Source organism: Dasypus novemcinctus, chromosome 12 (genome assembly GCF_030445035.2).
Source record: "Dasypus novemcinctus isolate mDasNov1 chromosome 12, mDasNov1.1.hap2, whole genome shotgun sequence".
NCBI classification, from domain to species: Eukaryota; Metazoa; Chordata; class Mammalia; order Cingulata; family Dasypodidae; genus Dasypus; species Dasypus novemcinctus.
Window position 1 is genome coordinate 17683483 of NC_080684.1, and position 19875 is coordinate 17703357.

At 39.1% G+C, this 19875-nt stretch overlaps 1 pseudogene; it reads right to left on the reverse strand.

The window, feature by feature from the left end:
* Window positions 1-240: 240 nt before the first annotated feature.
* On the reverse strand, window positions 241-1121 carry LOC139436199 (olfactory receptor 8S1-like; annotated as a pseudogene).
* Window positions 1122-19875: the final 18754 nt, after the last annotated feature.

Sequence of the window (19875 nt, forward strand, 5' to 3'; positions counted from 1 at the left end):
CTTTGGCCTCTGAATGGGACTGGCTGAACGATTCTATGATAGCTCTGTGCTGCTTTCTTTGGCATTTCTGATTTATTTTTGCTAAATTTGATGAGCTGAACAATCACGGAGTTCTCCTTATTGTCACCTCACCCAGTGTCCTGCTAGATGAATTTCTTTAGCAATTCCCTGTCATTCCTCCTCTTTGTTTTGCCACTGAAAGCATTTAAATACTTTCCCACTGTTCTTCCAAAGCTGCCCTCACCTCCTTTTCTTCAGGCTGTAGATGAGGGCTTTCAGCAAGGATGTGACTACAGTACACTACACAGAGTAGATCAACACCAGAGAGGAACCTGAGGCGGGCATGAGATAGTGGAGAAAAGCTGAGCCGTAAAATAAGATCACTGCAGTGAGGTGAGAGGAGCAGGTGGAGAAGGTCTTGCTTCTGTCTGAGCTGGAGCCGATGCTCAGGATGGTGGAGATGATGCAGCCATAAGAGCAGAAGATTGAGAGGGATGTGGCAAGTCCATGTGGGATGATGGAGCAGACATGATGATGAGGTTGGTGGAGACATCAGAGCAAGACAGAGGGAAGAGAGGGGAGCTCACAGCTGTACTATGGGATGGTACGGGTTTCACAGAAGTCCTTTTTCATTGCCAAGGGGACGCTGATGAGCATGTCCAGAATGCCCAAACCCCATGAGACCCACCAAGCTGCACACACCACTCTTTGCTCATCATCTGTCCATAGAGCAGAGGGTGGCAGATGGCAGCATAGCGGTCGTAGGCCATCACCGAGAGCAGACAGGCTTCAGTCCCTCCAGTGACAAACACAAAGAAAATCTGAGCCAGACAGCCCTCTACTGAAATGTTTTTCTTCTCTGACAGAAGGTTCTCCAATATCGTGGGCACAATAACTGAGTAGAAACAGAGATCAATGAATGAAAGCTGACTCAGGAAGAAACAAATGGATGTGTGGAGTTGAAAATCAGCCCTGATTACCAGCAGCATCAACAGGTTCCCCATCAGGGTCAAGATGTAAATTCCCAGGAACAACACAAAAAGCAGCGCCTGGACATGGGGGTCAGCAGACAGTCCAAGGAGGATGAATTCGAGGATGGTGCTGTGGTTCCCCAAGGCCATTTACAAAGATTTATCCTCAAACATATGTGTTTCTAAATATGGCAGTGAAGTTTTATTGCACTCAGACAATTTCACATTCCAGTGATTGTTTTTTTGTTTTTAATATCACAATCATGCAGAAAATTTGGATAAACTTTGTGTCAGTCACTTGGAACATGAGGATCAATAAAGTATGATGCCCATATTTTTAACTGTCATAGTGCAAAGAAGAACATGGAAATATAAAGCAGTTAAATCACTGGAGTTCTAAGTGTGATTTACATAGAGGTCAATAATGGCTAGGCAGACACTGAACAAAATTTTTAGGGTAAGTACAATTTCTCAGTGGAGTCATAGAATAGAAACACATTTAGATGGAGGTCACCTAGTCAAAGGATTAAGATTGAGAAGTAGTAAGGTATGTTTCTTGATAGCTGGAGCTGAGATTACTGGTAGACAACATAGTGCAATGACTAAGGATATAAGATTTTGCATCAGACCAGAATCAAACATCAGGTCAACCACATACACATTACCTTTATTTCCATTCTAAACATTGAAATAATAATATACCACTGTTTTAGGATTCTTATGAATTAAATATGATAGAAAATTTATAGTCCATTTAAAAAACCTGTACTTGATGCTCCTAAGTATAAAATGATAGCATCATCATTATTTGAGATTATAATTGCAGTTTAAGTCAAATAATAAATTTTCAAGCATGATAATCCCCTGAGAGAGTTAAAGCTCTTCTTGCAACTACTGCTGCTGTTCTTTATTGAAAGGGATATAACAAAATTATCATGAAATCACAAGGCAGCTGCTCTCCTTTTTCCACCTCCCCAGTTGAAAGGCAGTTTAGCAATGGGGTCACACTGGAGTCTCCTCTTTGAAAGGATTAAGTACCTTGAGTTACTGAAGGTAATGACATTCAGAAGGAAAGGGCAGTCAGACTCCAGAAACAATGGGAAAGAGAAGGTGGACCCAAACCGCTGGTCCTAAAATCACCTTTTCGGAATGGATGTGACCCCTTGAAGGGTGAAGCCTCTGAGCAAATAAGAGGTGATTCAAAGGAGTGCTGTGCCAATGTCTATGGCTTGTACCTTTCACCCAGGCACAGTATTTAAGAGGGAAAATAGCAGTAGAGTTTCAAAAATATGTTCTGCTGGAACTTTGGGAGTTAACCAGGATGCCCAAATTATTCTGGAATCACCAGCAACTGCTACTTCCTGCTCCACTGGAGGAACACCTTACTAAATAATTTTTCTCTGCCCATTCTAAGAAAGCTCCTTAAAATAGCAGAATAGAACATTTAGTCATGTATATCACAGAGGTGAGATACTTTTCTCGATATTCAACTAACAAGTCCCTTGACTTACAGTTTTGCCCAGACCTCCAGGTCTGCAGGGGAAAATATGGCCCTGGGCCTTAAACATGCTCTGTTTTTTGAACCCAGAATGTTGTCCATCTGCTCCAGCTTTGCCTGATGTGCTAGAATCATGCATAAAATTTACCTGTAGAACTCATCATGTTGGCTGAGGCTATTGCTTGGTCTTGGCCATTCCTTTGCTTCCTACCCTGTTCCCAATAATTCCAGAACCCAGGCAAGGGGACCATCTGCCTCCTTACCTTTCGTCTGTTCAGTCATCCATGTACCCTTGTTCGTTTCCCATAACCCAAATACATATTACCTGTACATCTCTCTAAATGGCAACCTGCTCCCCGATGTGACTGCAGTGCCTTTATTTGATTCAAATACTGACTGAAAATAACCTGGAGGAGGTATTTTCCACACCTGATTTTATGATTAAGTTTATGAAATTCTATTGACTAAAAAAAATTGTTTTCTTAGACCCTTCACTATTAAAGTGAAATGCCCACAGGGCAATTCTGTCTTTCAAATAATCTCAAATGCCTTCATCCTGGCACTTCTTCATTTGCTCCTCTGTTTTCCAAAATACCTTGTGTCAGCCATATATAGTAGGAAACTCTGGTCTTACTAATCTTCAGAGTAGCTGTGTTTAGGCAGCTTCCCAGGCCTTGGTAGCCCAAGGATAGGTGAGACAATACTAGTATTCGCTGTGGTCAGAACTGGAAGTCAGACATTGTAGTCAAGACCTTGGCAATTTTAAAAATATCTTGGAAGGGGATGGAGGGTGGGGTGAGGGAGGTGTGCTCTTTTAACTTGGCCTTTTAAACTTCTAGGTTGAAATAATAACCAAGGTTATTGTAGCAGTTTGATATGGCTATGAATTCCAAAAATAGATATTGGATTATGTTTGTAATCTGGTCTGTACCTGGGTATGATTGAATTATGATTGGGGCTTTGATTGGGCCACGTCATTAGGGCATTGAGTCTTCACACCTTGGTGGGTGGGGCCTCACAGATAAAAGGCATGGCAAAGGACAGAGTTGAGATTTTTGATGTTGGGGCTTTTAATTGTGGAGTTTTGATGTTGGAGTCTGATGCTGAAGTCTTAAGTTTGAGCCCCACAGAGAGAGACAGAGCTGATCAACTGATAGTCTACTGATGGTCTTGTGGAGAAAGGCAAAGCCTAAAGAGCCTCATAGTCTACAGCTGACCTTGTGGAGAAAACAGAGGAGCAGAGCCCAGAGGAACCCAGGAAGGCTGAACCCTGGCAGATGTCGGCAACCATCTTGCTCCAACATATGGAAAGATACTTTGGTGAGAGAAGAAGCCTATGCTTTATGGCCTGGTATCTGTAAGCACCTACCCCAACTAAATACCCTTTATAAAAACCAACCAATTTCTGGTATTTTTCATCAACTCCCCTGTGGCTGAGTAATACAATTATCAAATGTGAACTCATGATGAGGAAGTTCTTTGGAAACAAAAACGTCAACCAGTATTTGACTACTTTCCTGGTAATAAAGACATTTTTTCCAGTTGATGGGAAAAAATTTTTCTCTATGAGATTTTCAGGCAATTTTATACAGTTGAATCTGCTATGTACTTGTGAGTTCATGATTGAGAGAGTAAAAAATAATAGTAAGTTCAAAGGAAAGAAATCCAATAACCAGTCATTTACCTAAACCACCCAGTTAACTCTTTCTAGTGAGATGAATCTGTATATACTCAAACAACAGAATAGCTTTATAACCATTTTCTTGCATGGTGATTAAGACTTCATTTAGAAAAGTATTTATTTATTGAATGCATTGTGTCTTGATTTATAACAAGCTAATACCATAAACCAATATTTTCACTTCATTTGTTTAGAATGTGCTATAATGTTCTTCAAGGTAGCATATTTAATAGTGATTTTTTTCTTCTCTGTAAATTTCTTAAATTAGCAAAAGAAATAAAACTCCAAGAAAATTAAAATAGTAAATTCTATTTTAAGTACATTGGATTTCTGCAGGAAAATTATGTGACTATGAAAATTGCTTTATTATACTTAGTTTTTGTCATAAATGTAACATTTGGCACATGAAATAGTTATTTTCATACAAATATAGCAATATATAATAGAATATTTGTATTATTGCAAATATTAGTACACATGTATGTGTATATATTGATGTTATTAATATATATATTGATTCCCTGTTCCATTTCTTGGAATCAATTTGAGTTTATCTACAATCCAATAAATTTTCACCTTCATTGTCCATATCTTTTGCTTTGTACCAAAGGAGGGTCCCTAGATCCACAGGATCTTGCTCTGCAATAAACATGCTTAACCCAGAAATCTGGGGACTTAATTCTTGGTGATATTCATAAAAACTAGAAATGGGACTCAGTAGACAAAGATCTCAGCTCTCCTGCCCTCTGGTGGGAAGTTTCTGAGGTGTGTTTCACATGGTTTCTGTGAGGGTCTCCATTGGGCTTGAACTCCAGTTGCCCACAGTAACACCATACTCATTAACATGTCCTTTGTTGATTTTTCTCTTTTTCTTGTCTCAGGTTCCCCTTTCCTCAGTTATACTACCTTGAATCACCTCCAAAATAATCTACAAGGGCCCAAATCTGTGTTTTATGGTGTATTTTGGGAGGAATGCATAAGAAGAGAGTTGGTAGGTGTTGTAACCCTAAAAAACAGTCCCTTGAATTGGCATTTTGTCATTGCATCTCATGTCATTTAAGTTGCAACAGTGACCATTTTTCTGGGAATAAGCAGTATGGAGATAACCACTGCAGCAGTGAATTCTTAGGATTTTCACTTCTGCTTGATTGCAGTGATGTACATAGGAAGGTATTAGCTCATGAAATAGATGCAGCAATTCAGAAATATGTAGACAATAAAATTATAAGTATTGTTACTTATCTCAGAAACCTTGAAGTAGAGAAAGATATGCTCAACTGAGCCATTTATCAATTCAGGGCACACTGTAAATCCAAAAATATTATATAGAAATACTTAAGAAACCCTAATCTACTGTGGGAGAAAGAATGACTGTATGAGAACAAGGCCCAAGATTGAATCTTAAGGTGACTGAGCCACAAGGAAGTCTAAATATACAGTTCTTGCCAGTCTTACATGCTTAAGTGAGGGCTCTGATACAGAAGGAATTGGACACCGAGGTCTGAAACAAGAACATTCGGGTGGACATGATTGAGAACCTTGAATCCACAGATTCTCCTGAATACCCAGGCCTCCAGAAGTGCCATCTTCCCATGTACCCCTTATTAATGGCCCGCATCCTCACATTGACTGAATTGAAACATGTGCCTCACAAGATAATGCATGTCCTTCTCAACATCTGTTCCAACTTCTCCTGATTTGCCTCTAGACCAACAACATGAGTAAGATCGCTGCATAGTTTATGTAGGAAAGTACAGTACCTCCTATGGAAAGAAATAGCATATTTACTTAAACAACAGCAGGACCTGACAATATATCCAGCATGAATTTGGGTACCACAAAAAGGGAGTAGATCTTGAGGATATTATGTGGAGAAGAGGAAAGATGACTGATATGATAGCACTGTTCTATAAAGAAGCATTTTATATATGACAAGGGCACAAGAGAGGCATAGAGTAAATGAGAGAGAATGGTCAGTACTGCCTTGCTGAGTACTGAGGAAGGGAAGTTCAGAGAGGTGTGTATGTTCGAATGGGCCTAGTATTTGAGACTAGAGTTCCCACCATCAGACAATGTGCTCCATGAGCCCTTCCTTTGAAAACATGCTAAGGAATGCATTTGATGAGAAGAGCAGTGGGATCATTGAGAAGATCAGGATGTCTGTCTTCTCTTGGTGGGGGTTGATGGAAGGAGATGCTGTCATAGGACTTAGTGTAATGGGGATAAAGAGATCCTTGTGTAACCAAAGCCAGAGAGCTGTGTCTAACAGGCAAGTGGTAAGGGAACTTAATTATTGTAATGGGCCTTAAGGTCATAGTGGCAACCAGAATACCTTAATTTGTAGGAATCTGTACTGCCTAATTTGCCACAGTGTTCTTAGGAAGGAGACAGGTAAGAACCAATGAGGTATTAGTTTACTAATAATGACAACCAAACAAGATGAAGAACAGATGAGCAGAAGGATTATGTGAGCTGCCACAATGGAAACCCACAGTCCCATGCCCAGTTTCCAGTTATGAACCAGTCCTAAGTTTCAAAGCCCATCTATTTTGAGAGAGTACATGTACAGTCAGGAAGGTCTGACAATGTCACAGAAAGTATATTCAATAATATTACCCCCATTTGTTCCCCAAATGGTCCTATATTCATTTATTGGAATAACTATATACTGTGGAAGTGAAAATGTCTCACTCTTTTTGAGGGTTGTTTACAGGGTCTGAGCAGATAGTAATATCTGGGACGTGAAACAGCATCCACTCTCCATGTTACAATGAAGCATAATCAGATCAGGTGAAAAAAATGTAGTTTTGGCTCAAAATATCTCAAAGTAGATCCATGGGTCCACAGACCTATCAAGTGGTCTTTTCCCTGATCCCTGAAATTGTAATTGAGATGGATGCATGTAGAACTGGCAGAGTCCTCATATTGATTCCCTGACCTATGGTGTTAAGCCTTGATGATATGAATATCCAAAGCAGAACTCTTGAACCTGCCCATCCACATTATCCAATAATGTAAATCAGGAGAAATGAATATGGCTCAATGGATAGAGCTTCCGCCTACCATATAGAAGGTCCAGGGTTTGATACCTAGGACCTCCTGGTCCATGTGGCAAGCTGGTTCATGTGGAGTGCTGCTGCATGCAAAGAATGTCACCTCACACAGGGGTGCCCCCATGCAAGGAGTGACCCCCGCACAAGAAGCACACCCCCATGCAGGATGGCAGACTGCCCAGGAGTGGTGCAGCCCACACGGAGAGCTGACACAGCAAGATGACGCAATGAAAGAGAGACACAGAGAAGAGACAGTATGAGATGGAGCAAACTAGGGAGTCAAGGTGGAGCAGGAGAATGATTACCTCTCTGGAAGGTCCCAGGATGTGTTCCCAGAGCTGCCTAATGAGAATAAAACAGACACAGAAGAAGACACAGTGAATGGACACAGAGAGCAGACAGTGGGAAGGGAGGAGAGGGAAATAAGAAAAAAAAAAAGTAACTCAAAAAGTATCACATCCCTGCTGGAATTCAAGAGATTATGCTATCCTCAAAGACTTAAATAGTGCAGAAAGGTTCAAAGGTTGTCCCCATCTTATCATCTTATCACCATTCAACTCACAGCATTGCCTCTATAAAAAAAAAAACAAACAAACAGAACGATCATATTTGATGGCAGTAGACTACACAAACTTAAGCAAATGTTAGCTCCTATCATAGTTTCCCTACCACATATGAGGCCTTTACTCTAGCCATCTAGGCTCAGCTTCCAAAGACCTTTTACAACCACACAGCATGTGTGAACCACCAAGACACAGGTGAGATATTCTGGTCTCAGAGAAATCATAGCCCTATCTGAGGAGGGGTCTTTTATACCTCTCTGGCCAAGTAGCCCAAGCCAGGATACAGCACGTTGGCCCCAAGCATCCCTGAACATAAGCACAGGGCTGCAACATTCCAGCCACAATTAACCTGGACTTATATAGTAGGAATTATTGATATATTTAACAAGTTTACTGCTCCTAAGGTTAGTTACATTTTTAAATTAATTTTCTTATTTTTAAAGAAGCTTTAGATTACATAAATGTTGCAAAAAATATACAAGGAATTCCCATATGCCCCACTGTCTCCCCTTCCCACACTTTCCCAAATCATCAATATCCCTTATTCGTGTGGTACATTTGTTACAATTGATGAACACATATTGAGGCATCACTACTAACCATGGATTACAGTTTACATTATAGTTTACACTCTGTCTTGTACAATTTTGTAGGTTATGACACAATATGCAATGGCCTGTATCTGTAGCTGCAATGTAATGCAGGACAACTCCAGTGTCCCAAAAATGCCCCCATATTATACCTATACTTTGCTCTTTCATCCCTCAGATCTTCTGGTGGCCACTGCTGTTGTGAGCCTTCTTTCCTTCGTGCCCCATGTTGGGCACCAATTGCTACGATCAGCTCAGCAACAGGTTGGCTTGAAGGGAAGGCAACACAGAACATACAGAAATAAAGGACAGAGAGAGAGACACAAGAGAGAAGATAAAGATGGAACCAGGGGACTGTCAGCTTCTGGAACTGAGAGCTCCGACCCTAGTTTCCACCTCATATTTATTGGAAACTACCAAGCAGCTGTTTGTTATTAGAACTGCAACATCATCTATAATAGGGAACAACTACAACATCTACAATAGAACAGGTGTAACATTTACAATAAGGAAAAGTTAAGCCAGTTTCCCATGACATTTCCCATTTTTGTTTTTGCAAAGTCTGCGCAAATGACCTTTCACTGATTAACAAAGCTTCCTGCATGATATTTTCACTTTTAGATTTGAACAATACTCATTAAATTTTTTTCTCAATATATTCAGTCCCAGGATTGTTCAAACTTAAAACAATAGATTTATATATTCAACAAGTTACATATATATATATATCACCTACAGTTCATCAAATCACTTAAGTACACAATATGCAACATTATTAAATTCTGATTAGTATTCAAGCTTTTTATACATAATCCACAACTACTGTAGATTATACAACAACAAACAATAAGGCTTCCAACTAGCAGACATTTAATGAATAGACTTTGATGTCTTATGGGTTAAAGATTCCCAACCTAACAAGGCTATATAAGCCAGTACTTGATATTAGTGTTGGCTACATACAATTCACAGGCTAAGTCAATACAAACTCCTTTAATGTGAGAAAACATTGTATTTACCAATTACAGCGAAGAATATAGCTTTGTCTTACCCAAATATTTAAGAATTTGCTTGAGTAGCAGGGACTTTTCACCTTATCCCAATTGTTTGCCTCTTCCAGGCCCTTAAAATATCATTGTCTCTGATGTTTCTTAGTAGGGTCACTGCCACAGATTTCTTTTATGTAGCCAGATTCATTGCCATTAGGCCAGGGCAAAAAGCCTTGAAGAACTGCAAAAGTCCATTGTGACCTTTTGACACAGTTTTTGAACTTTTTCTATTCATTCAGGCTTGTTTTACTTTTACAAAACATTATCTCACTGAATGCTACAACAATACTTTTATAACTTGCTATATGCATACTAGTTCTGTCCTGCATATCTCCATTTTAACCATTTTATTTTAGGACAAAATACACCTTATAACATTTCAGTTAGCATTCCCACAAACATTTTCCCTTTTTCAATATTCACTTAACTTTTACATCTTTCATTTTATCCTTCCTTTCTTTTTTCTTTCTTCCTTTTTCCACCTTTCTCTTTTTCCCTTTTTCTTTCTTTCTCTTTTTTCTTCCTTTCTCTATCTTTCTTTTTTCCTTCCCTTTTTCCTCTTTTTCTCTTCCTTTCTCTTTCTATCTTTTTCTTTTTCTCTTTTTTTCTTTTTCACACACACTGAAACAATTACAACACACACACTGAACAAACAGACAAACACAAAAGCAGTTCCAAATCTATTAGTCTAGAATTTCTTCATTGCTTGCTTTTATAATTCAGCATTTCTTTTCCAGTTCTCCTCCTCTCAATTTTTTTCTTAATCTCTTTCTGTCTGCAAATCATGCTTGCTTTATTGATGTGGGCTATGGGTGGGAAGCTCTTTGTCTCTTCGGAGATAACCTTAACCTAGGTTGTCTGTCCTGACTTGTGGGTGTGGGATGATGAGAGGCTGCAGTCCTGCCCTTGGTGAACATGGCAACGACTCCAGTCCTGGGAAACAGTTTATCAATGCAAACTCTATAGACTTTGAATATTCAGGGGAAATGCAAATCAAATGTGCTAAAAGCTTATCTAGAATGTATGAAGTCCATGCTAAAAGCTTACCTAGGATATGGACAATATATACTAAATCAAGCCTATTGAGAACTGAAACAAAAGAACCATTTGGCCTTTCCTCTCTGTATAAAAGGAACTCAAGAATCTTGTTTGGGGCTCAGAATTGAAACAGAAAGCTCCCGAGTCCAGCTGGCCATCAATAAACCATTTTTCCTTCTCAAAATCATTCCTGAGTCCTGGCCTCTCTATATGCAAATAATTGAATCCAAGTGTAAATTCTACAACATTATGATGCCATACTTGAACTGATGTGGGCTATTGGTGGGAGGCTATTCATCCCTTTGTGTCCTGACTTGTGGGTGTGGGACAATGAAAGGCTGCAGTCCTGCCCTTGGTGACCCCAGACCTGGGAGGCAATTTAGCAATGCAAATTCTATATACATATCAGTCAGTCCAGGGAAACTCTGATGTTGGTGATGCCAAAGCTTAAGGGAACTTGGACTTGGCCTCAAACGGGAAATATTATATAGCCTGTGCATAAATTCAAAATCATCTAATTCTGTATCCAAGTGTGCCTAATATAGCCTGTGCATAAATTCAGAATTGTTTCCAAGTGTACCTAGTCTCTAGAAATCCAAATAAGTAATATAGGCCCTACAGTCTTTGAATGTTCAGAAAGGATGTAAGACTGAATGTGTATTCAAGGTTGCATCCAGACGAAATTGTGGAGGATATGCTAAATTCAAGCTGGCTTGGAATGTGGGGAATATGTGTTAAATCAAACTTATCTGGGGGAAATAACTTATCTAATACTTAGATAAAACACTTGAAGAAACTAACAAAAAGTCTTTTTGCATACAAACACTGTTTATCTCCCTACTCTTATTTCCTCTTTATAAAAGGGACCGAAAAATTCTATTTGGGGCTCCATTTTTTATTAGGACAGTAGTCTGCTGAGTCCGGCCGGTCAAAATAAATCAATTTCCTTCTCAGAGTTCTCATGTCCTGGCCTTCGATACCATGTACACCTGACTTCTCTACAACATGTCTAGTCTCTAGAAATCCAGTTAACTGATAAGGGTTTGACTGTTCAGAAAAGATGTAAGACTGAATGTGTATTCAAAGTTGCATCCAGATGGAATGTGGGCAAGATGCTAATTCAAGCTCACCTGAAATGTGGGCGATATGTTAATTTAAAACCTATCTGGTACTCAGGCAAACACTTAACTAACAGAGTACTTTTCTTTGATAAAAGCACCATTTGACTCCCCACCCTGTATAAAAGGAACTTGAAAGTCTGTTTGGGGCTCAGGTTTGAAACAGAAAGCTCCCAAGTCCAGTCGGCTGTCAATAAATCATTTTTCTCTCTCAAAATCATTCCTGAGTCCTGGCCTTTCTATATGCAAATAATTGAACCTCTCTCAACTTCTACAACAGAACAAGTTCTATAGTTTAAATAATTTGATGTAAAGACATTCTAGTTTTCTGAATGAGACCCAGCCATGCAGTTTCCAGCATCCATCTCTCCACCTGCACAACCAGAGGTTCTGGGTTTCACAGGAACCTTTGCCATCTCTTGGCATTCATGGCATGGCTCCAGCCATTGAGGTGGCTCCCACACAGGATGTTCTCTGTCTTCTGGGGAAATACAAGCAAACCCTTGAGGACTTTGAAGACTTTCCAAACCACTTGGGGCTCTGTGCTGTTATACCAATTTTAGTTTTGCTTGAGGTGATCCTTCTTCCCTTTGTGCTCCATGTTGACACCAGTTGCTGCAATCAGCTAAGCAATAGGTTGGCTCAAAGGGAAGGCAAAGTAGAATTTAAAGAAATAAAGGACATAGAGAAAGACACAAGAGAGGAAATAAAGATGGACCCCAAGGTTCTGGAACTGAGAGCCTCGACCCTAGTTTCCACCTTTTATTTATTGGAAACTACCAAGCAGCTGTTTGCTATTAGAACTGCGCTATCATCTATAATAGGGAACACCTGCAACATCTAACAGCTGCAACATCTACAATAGAACAGTTGTAACATTTACAATAAGGAGCAGATAGGACATTTTCCCACAATGCACTGCCTTTACATCTTCCATTGCTAGAATAATAACAACTCTACAGTAGAATAATAAATCCACTGTAGTTCCTTGTTCATAGTGATGACTACCCTGCTAATAGTTGAGAGGGAGGTTAGATCCCATGGGGCAGATTGATGAAACTATCTTGCTTGCAGTTGCAGACACTCTCTGTTCCTTGGGATGATCATTGTTCACAACTATCTCCTTGTTAGTTGTCCTAGGTGAGTCCAATGAATTGGAGACTAGATTTTTACAACTCTGTTGAAATTCAGGGCTCACCTGGCACATGGATAGACCAAATATTTAAATCTCTGGACATATATTTATCAAGTATAGTGCTAATTATATGTTCAAATAAAAGGGGCCAAAGAGTCATGTGTAAACAACCTATAAATGATTCTAACTCTGGGGAGCATAAATTCCAAAGACAAGGCCACTGAATTCCTGAGTTGTCTGCCCTGCTTATAGTTTCTAGATATCTCTAGATCCCTCCAGAGCTCCACTATTTGAAGCACTGTTTACTGTGGCAGTCAATGAGATCCTCCTGAGATTTACATAAGCATAACCTCTGGAATGACTTCCTGGCTCACTTTGAAATCTCTTCGCCATAAAAACTCACTTGTCTGTAGCCTCTCCCCCTTTTGGTCAAGGTTTTTTCCCAAATACATTGCTATTTGGCACTTGGTAAAAAAATCTTGGTGCCAGGGAGTCTTACTCCTGGGAGTCATGTTCCATGCCTGTGTGGGGGAAGGTTAAAGCACTTATATGCTGAGTTTGGCTTAGAAAAAGTCCACATTTGAGCAACAAGGAGGCTTTCAGGAGGTAACTCTTAGGCAGCATATACTACTAGGCTAAGTTTCAATTTCACAAGTAAAAGTTCAGAAGTACAATCATCAATGTCAAGGGCCTGGTACAATGGTCTGTCTTCCTTCACTAGGCACTGCCCTTACACTCAGAGGATTCATCCTGTCCTATTAGATAATATAGTAGAACTCCCCAGAATGGGAATTTGGTATTCTTTCAGTTACTGTGGGAGTCATCACCCACCAAGAAAATGCCCCACATACACTTAAACATAATCATATGCCTTAGAAGCATGCTCCAGGTGAACCTATTCCTATGTGTCCCACCCATCACTGATATCCTGCACCAGTGATCTTCCCATGCCACTGTTGTGACCCTTCTGTGATCCAAAACCTCTCCAAAAATGAAGCCAACAATATAACCAAATAAATTTAATAAGAAAATGAAATAATAATTTAAAAAATAACCAATAAAATAAAAAAATTAATTTGAAATAATAAAAATTTTAAAAAATTTAGACATTATAACTTACATTTATGATTGGTATCAGTCATTAGTGACAGCTCACCATTTTTTAACACTCTACATTTAGGTAATTTCTACTGATGTAGTCTGCCTTCCCCAAAAATCTACTTTATTTAAGCTCCCTTGAAGCTAGTGTTCTAACATGTAACCTAAATTCCACCAATCAAATGCAGCAACTAAATACTTTGATTCAGAATTGAGGATGAAGAATCAGACAGGGTGCAGGACATCCCTTTTCTAGCAAAAGTGATGTAGCAGATACATTCTAAAGTGACCCTCAGTGAGTCAGCCCCTTGCATAATCTCTTCTTGAGTCAGGACAGAAAGTGTAACTTGCAAAATATGGTAAAGGTGATGGCTGTCACTTCCTTGATTAGGTTACATTACACAGAAAAGGTGATTTTGCAGAGGTAATTTAAGGAGATATTCTAAATTAATCAAAAGGGAGATTATTCTGCTCAATTCTGGCTTAATTAGCACGTAAAAGAGTGACTGGACCCTTTTATGGAAAAAGACACTCTCCTACCAGCATTGAAGAAGGAAACTGTGATGTTGTAGCACATGGCAGGAAAAGGCAGTGTGGCGTCTAGGAGGTAAAGGCAGCCTCACCAAGATAAGGGTGACCATCAGCTGTTAGCCAGCAAGAAGCCAGGGCACTCTGGTGTAAAGCTGCAAGGAAATACATTCTGCCAAAAAACTGAGGGAGCTTGAAAGAGGACCCACCAACTTCAGCTATCACCATGAGAATGCGGCCTAACTAACATCACAAATGCAGCCTTGTGAGACCTTGAGTAGAGGACCAGCTAAATTGTGACCTGACAGTTGGCCCATGGAAATCATGGGATAAGAAATGTGTATTATATTAAGCCCCTATGTTTGTGGTAATTTATGTATAGCAGAAGAAAACTAATTTAAAAATTAGTGGCAGGAAAAGCATAGTTCTGAGATTGCAGTACTTTCTGTTTGGGAATTGTTTTGTAAGCTCAGTCTTAACATGGTGAGCTAGTTAATAAATGTTAATAGTTTCAATTTCTACCTCAATTAAACAGTTGTTTGTAATAAGGACATTAACTGTTACAGTGTGCAAAAGTATGTCAACTCTCTTCATGACCCACTTTCAAAACCCCAGTACTGTTCCTAGACCCACAATTGGAATTAAACCCCCAAATGACCCCAGTGTGGGAGTACAGCAGTTATGAAGTGAAACTTGAAAGAAGAGGGCTTACACTCAAAAGGAACTGCAAGATGTTGCTGATCTATATAGGCAAAGACTGGATAATATGCATAGAATTAGATGCTGATGGCTCTGGATCAGGGAAGGAGATAAATTAGTAGCAGGCTGTATTAATCTTTAAACAAGATGATATCTTTAAACAAGATGCATTTCTGAGCAAATTATTTTTTCCCATTTAATTTAAAACATACCATATGGTTAGCTGAAGAAAACAGGTTCTGGCAGATCTGGGTACTGGTGTGGAGAACTTCATTTCTAACCTTTTGTATCACACGTTTAGCTTTGTCCATGATCATCCCCAATTTAGAACCATCATAAGCATCATGCTTTTGACCCTAAAAGCAGAAGTAGGGATTCTGGTGTTTTTATGATTCTTTCAAGGAAATTAGAAGGCAATATTAAGGGGCTAAAAGTTAACCTTGAATGTTAATCGGAGGACAGCTGGAAGATAACATGGGATATATATAACAATGATTTTGGAATTAGATGTGGTTTGTGGTAATAATGTAAATACAGGAACTTGGTGGTACACAGGAAATATATAGTTAATGTAACATAGACTATAATTAACAATATTATTTACTGTTTTTGTAGCAACATCAAAGAAGGTAGTATATTAATGCAAAAGGTAGAGAAAAGAATATGGGATTTGTTTTTGTGAGATATGAATATGGTTAAGCATTTTTCTTCTTCATTTTCTTCAACAAGGAGACCTTGACTATGCCATTTATTTTTTTTGTCTTTATTTATTTTTTAATATTATATTAAAAAAATATGAGGTCCCCATATACCCTCCACCCCTCACCCAACTCCTCCCCCCATAGCAACAATCTCCTCCATCATCATGAGACATTCATTGCATTTGATGAATATATCTCTGAGCACCACTGCGCATCATGGTCAATGGTCCACATCATAGCCCACACTCTCCCACGTTCCATCCAGTGGGCCATGGGAGGACATACAATGTCTGGTAACTGTCTCTGCAGCATTACCCAGGACAACTCCAAGTCCTGAAAATGCCTCCACATCTCATCTCTTCCTTTCATTCCCCATCCCCAGCAGCCACCATGGCCACTTTCTCCACACCAATGCCACATTTTCTTCGATTACTATTCACAATAGTTCATGAATAGAATATTAGGAAGTCCACTCTAATCCATATTTTATTCCTCCATCCTGTGGGCCTTGGAATGGTTGTGTCCACTCCACATCTATATCAAGAGAGGGCTTAGATTCCACATGGATACTGGATGCAATCCTCCTGCTTTCAGTTGTAGGCACTCTTGGCTCCTTGGTGTGGTGCTTGACCTTCTTCAACTCCATGTTAGCTGAGTGGGGTAAGTCCAATAAACCAGAGTGTAGGAGCTGAAGTCTGTTGAGGCTCAGGGCCTGGCTATCATATGGTCAGTCCAGAGATTCAGGTCCCCTGGGTAAATATTAAACCCCAGCACCAACTACAGTTCTGGTAAAAGTAACAGGAGAGACTTGTGAAAAAAGATCACATCTGAGTCCAGCTCCATCACACAGAAACCCAAAGAAGGGCCAACTGGCATGGCACTGAACTCCATCTGCCATGTCCATAGAACCTGTGGGTCTCTTTAGCCCTCAAAAGAACCAATACCCAAGGTTGTATCTACTTTATCTGTGTCTGGGACTCTGCTCAGGTGTGCATAAGGGCAACCCCTCTGATAACCTCCTGGTTATTTTTGGAGACTCATAGCCATATAAACTCATTTGTCCTTTCCATTTCCCCCTTGATTCAGGTCAAAAAGCATTTTTAACTCCTGGTATTATATGTAGACTGAGATATTCTGCTGGTCCAAGTTGACCCTTTTATTCAAGGTCATTTTCTAGTTACATCATCAGCTGGTACTTGGTAGTAATCCCTCGGTGTCAGGGAAGCTCATCCACCGGAGTCATGTCCCATGCTGGGGGGAAGGCAACGCATTTACATGCTGAGTTTGGCTTCGAGACTGGCCACATTTGAGCAACACGGAGGCTCTCAGGAGGTAACTCTTAGGCACCCTGCAGCTCTAGGCCCTGTTCTTATTTCAGGTGCACAGGCTCACAAGCATAGTCATTAGTATCAAGGGCTCATTGTTGGACCTTCATTCTTTTTTGGTCTTTGCCATTGCACTTGGGGGATTGTTGCTTTTCCTTTAGGGACTGTGATAGAGCTCCCCTGGCTAGGAACTCAGCACTCCCTCAGTTGTTGTTTTTAATTGTATCCACTATGAAAATATCCACTTTTATGTACCCTGGATATATGCCCTGGAGAACTCCCTGCCAACCATGTGTCCCCTGTCAGTAACATCCCACACCAGTATTTCTCCACTGCCATTGTTGAACCTCTCTGTGCCATTTAAGTAATCTATCTTCATTTGTGTATCATTCTAAATACTGGAGGAACAATTGAGTTTGTTCTTGGGATTAGATGAGATAAATACAACAAATGCATAATTTGTTGAGCTGCCCTTTGCATGTTATTTTGTCTTTTGAATTTGAAATAAAGTCTGAATTTTAAAAAAAAATTAAACCTTGAGGTGTTTCTTTTATCATTGTAAAAGTTGGTTATGTATTGAATTATGCTCTCAAAAAAGATTTGTTTGAGTCCTAATCCCCAGCCCAGTAGTTGTGATCTGATTTGGAAATAAAGTTTTTGAAAATGTGATTAGTGAGATGAAACAAAATAATATTAGGTGGGCCCTAATCCAAATATACTACAAAAAAAGAAAATTATAAAATTTATCTCTATATAGATGCAAAAATCCTCAACTGAATACTTGCAAACTGAATCCAAAATCACATTAAAAGAATTATACACCATGATCAAATGAGTTTTATCCCAAATAAGCAAGGGTGGTTCAACATAAGAAAATCAATTAGTATAATAAACCACATTAATATATTTTTTTCTTTTTCCAGGTTTCCTTTCATGAAGGAAAATACCTACATCTATACACATTAATAAATTGAAGAAGAAAAATCACATGAGCTTCTTGATTGGTGTGGTAAGACATTTGACAAAATACAGCATCCTTTCTTGATAAAAACACTCCAAATGATAGGAATAGAAGAAAGCTTTCTCAATATGATAAAGTAAGTATATGAAACTCCTAGCACTACCATTATGCCCAACACTGAAAGACTGAAAATTTTCCCACTGATATCAGGAACAAGACAAGGATGCCCACTGTCATCTCTGTTATTCGATATTGTGTTATAAGTTCTAAGTAGAGCAGTTAGGCTAGATAAAGAAGTAAAACTTTCACTCTTTACTAATGATATGATCCTATATGTAGAACACCCTGAAAAATCTATAGCAAAGCTACTACTAGAACTAATAGATGAGTTCAGAAGAGTGTCAGGATACATGACTAATATACAAATTCAATAGCATTTCTATATACTACTGATGAGCAATCTGACAAGGAAATCAGAAAAAAATTCCATTTATAATAGCAACTGAAAGAATCAAATGTTTAGGAATAAACTTACCAAAGGAAAGCTGAGGGTTAATATGTACAGAATTGGTAAAAAAAAAAAAAAATAATAAAGTTGTAAATCTTTGGAAATGAATAGAAATGGTGAAAGCATATCACAGTGTTTGTAACTAGCAGAGCTATTATATGGCTATGACTGTGATTGAAAGGGAATTCTAAGGTCATGTATATTACTAGGATAGCTAAAAAAAGCAACATGGGACTGTATAGCATAGTGAAACCTCATGTGAAAATCAAAAATGTGTGATATTGTATATATAAGACTGTTTTTACAAAATATAAATATAAATAAAGAGATGGAAACAGAATAGCAGCTATGTATGGCAGGTGACACACAGAGACTGAGGGGTGATGAGTTATTTTGTTTGCCTGTTTTTTGTTTTTTATTAATATTATTGCAAAAATGAAAGTGCTCTAATAATGATTGAAGTGATAAATGCACAAATACGTGATTATACCAAATACTATTTATTGTACACTTGGAAATAATGTGTTTTGAATTGAATTGCACCTCCCAAGAAGATTTCTTCAAGTCCTAATTCCAGTCCTGTAGTTGTGATCTGATTTAGAAGTAGGATCTTTAAAGATGTGATTAGTGAGATTAGACCAAACCAGATTAAGGTGGGCCCTAACCCAATATGACTGGAGTCCTTTTTAGAAGGGGAGAATTGGACAGAGAGAGAGAGCAAGACACTGGGGAGAAGACCATGCATGGATGGAAAAAGCAGAGATAGAAGTAAAACCAAGGAACACCAAGGACTGCTGGCAAGCACTGGAAGGTAAAAGCAGCAAAGAAGGTTTTAGATGGAGCATCCTGCCATCACCTTGATTTCAGACTTCTATACTCAGGAACTATGAAACATTTTTTTTAAGGCACCCAGTTTTTGATACATTGTTATGGCTGCCCTAGGAACCTAAGACAGTGTAGATAAGGAAATGAGAAAGTAAGAGCCATCTAGTGGTGGTATCGCGTTGACCCAAATGCATTAATGGAAGGGAGGTGATGCATGAGTAGAGGACTTTGCCATTTTCACTACCATCTTATAGTAGAATGTTGGCCAAATCACCCTTTGCCTGGTTATACTTAGATTTTAAATTGGAGTCATTACCATTTCCTGCACTTTCCTCTACAGTAAGTATTAAGCAGCACCCCAATCCAAGCAAATAATGGTAATCTCAGTCCTCTTCAAGGAAATGGTAAGGTAAGGGTTTCAAGTTTCCTCTATTTCCAGATATTCTTCTATGTCTTGTGAAAAAAAAATAAAGTTTTTTCCTTGATAGCCTTTCCTATGCCAGGCATGGGGGAAGCATTTCAAGAGTTCAGCAT